Source organism: Stenella coeruleoalba (genome assembly GCF_951394435.1).
Source record: "Stenella coeruleoalba genome assembly, chromosome: 20".
Classification (NCBI taxonomy): domain Eukaryota; kingdom Metazoa; phylum Chordata; class Mammalia; order Artiodactyla; family Delphinidae; genus Stenella; species Stenella coeruleoalba.
This window is the reverse complement of record NC_137166.1, coordinates 27,343,023-27,345,547: the sequence shown is the minus strand read 5'-3', so window position 1 is coordinate 27,345,547 and position 2,525 is coordinate 27,343,023.

Sequence of the window (2,525 nt, the reverse complement as noted above, 5' to 3'; positions counted from 1 at the left end):
CCGTGGCAAGAATTTCCTTCTGAGCTTTTTCCTGTGCTTCTCTTAAGAATCAATGATAAAAAACACCTGGGGGCCAATCAGGAAACATGAACAAGAGAAGAGGGCCATGTGTGAAAGACATCTGCTGGAAACGTTGTCAGGGCAAAGGTGGGGGGAGGAATGGCAACTGGGTGTCAGTGCTGGGGGAGCTGCGCGTGATCTGTGGTGAACTGAAGGTTACGAGCCCCACGCAGAGGATGCAGCTGCTGCTCTGCTGCAGCCGGTCGCCACCTCGGAGGGTTGAAGGCCCGTGTAGCCAGACTGCCTGCCTTTTATGACAAATAAGAAATCCAGATCGTGCTGGTGTAAAATCCCCTGATTTAAAAAAACTTGGCTAATCCAGAATATTCTCTGGTCAAAGAAGTCACGTCTGAGGGCTGAATTCAGCCCTTGGCTGGTTGCGGGACCTGTGTAACCAGTTTATTGCCCGGTGTGAAGTGGACGGGCTGCAAGAATGAAACGACTGGACTTTTCTGCCATCGCTGCCTTACAAACTGGTCCCGGCAAATTTCTCCTCTCCATCCTGTGACACAGGTGAGGCAGGTCAAATAAGTTTCTGTCCCCCTTCAGTTATGGGAGCAGTCTTGTTCGATCACGGCTCTCAGTGTCCAGGTCTAAAGGTCCAGCACAGGTCCAGCCCAGGCCCACACCTGAGCCTTCCGCCCCTGCAGTCTCCTCCCTCCTCTCCTGGCTGCTCTGGGGGGAGCGCAGGCTGGGGAAAGAGGCAACTCTCTGCAGTTGGACAGGAGGGGTGTGAGGTGCCTTGGTGGCTAGGAGTGGGCTGGCAGTGGTGGGATGAGCGTGAATGTGGGATCTTTGGGGACCTGCAGGGACCTTGGCACATGGGAACCCCCTGCCCCCTGCCTCTCTTCCAACCCCTCCTCTTGCTGCTTCCATTGGCCTCTGCCTCCACCTTCTCCAGGTGGTGGACTCCTCTTATGCCCCAACCCCTGAGGACAAACCTTCCCCACAGTGTCCCGGTTGAGCAGCTGGGTGGGATCAGAGCCAGCTCCGCTCTCAGAGACCTCTCTCGGGTCTCTCAGACCCCCATCACTTGGCTAGACCTGAGGGGATACCTACCCCATCCTCAGGGAAGGAAGGGACCCAGCCCCCTCCCCCGGGCAGGTGGGACTCCCCTCAAATTCTCCCACTTCAAAGAACTCTCTTGACACCTACTTTCTGTTTCCGAGGGCAGCTCAGGTAGTGGGGCTGGGGTGCTGGGTCGGGTCCCATCCTCTCGTGACCCGCCCTGCACGGGCCACCTGACAGCTCCGTGGTGCTCCTTGACACTGATGGTTCTTATCATGCGCTTCTCTGGGCTGTGGGACTTTGGACAATAGGACCACTCTTCCCACCAGGACGTAGCCAGGTTTGTTTCCCCTTTGGAGTGGGAAATGGATTAGAGTGGCCAGGGTGTGAGTGCTGGCCAGGCCTGGCCAGAGTACTGGAGGCCTCGCACCTGGAGACAGGTGCCCACCTGGAGCCATATGGACAAGCTGGGGGTGGGAGGTGGCAGAAGGGGAAGGTTTCCCCTGGAATTTAGCGGTCCCAGGGCTCCAAGTGGCCCCAGGCCAATCCCCAGCCCCCGTGGGGCCCAGGAGAGGTGACCCTCCCTCTGGCTCTGCCGGACCCTCCCTTGTCACTTTGCCAAGTCCCCGGTTCTGTCTTCCCAGGTGTGCTGCACACGATCTGGGTCCTGGTCTGCAGGTCTCCAGCCTCTTCATTACAAACAGGCATCCATGAGCCCCTCTGGAGGGCCCAGGGGCCGGGTGGGTCTCCAGTGGTGGGCCTAGCAGGTCACAGTTCACAAAGCCGTCCACCCTCTCCCCTTGCCGGGACGTGCGGCTGGGTGGGAGGAGGGGCATTCACCCTCCCAGCCATCCCTGCAGAGGAAGTGCCTGGGGCCCATGTCACATTCCCACCTGCCACCCAGGCCCCATGAGTGGCCCTGACCCTCCCCAGGCCCAGAGGGCTTAGCAGGAAACTGAGTCCTGTCTGGACACTGTGTGGGAGGAAGGGGATATAGAGGCCAGGCAGGGCTGGGCGGGTCCCCATTAGACCCCAGGGTGGAGCAGGGCCAGCTCTGACCGTGTGGCCCCGAGAGCGGATGCCGGTGATGATGTACTTCCTTGGCAGAGCGCCCTTCACCTTCTGATCTCGAAGCAGCCGGCCAAGGGCCCTGGCCTCATCCACATGGCTTCCTTGGGGCCACCACAGTGGGGGCCTTGGTGGTCAGCCCTTCCCCTGCCTACATTACTGCACCCCATGTGTGTTTGCTGCCCCGCTTCCCATCTGGGCCACCCGTGACCCGCTGGTGATGGTGATGCTAATTTCACAGTACTGATAATCATGATAGTGATAATAATGGCCACGCTCACTGACTGAGCAATTCCACAGGCATCATCTCATGAGTTCTCCCCATGCCTCCTGAGAAACTTGCCTCCTTAGCAGAGGCCGGCTCACGCAAATGGGCTGCCAGGAAGTGG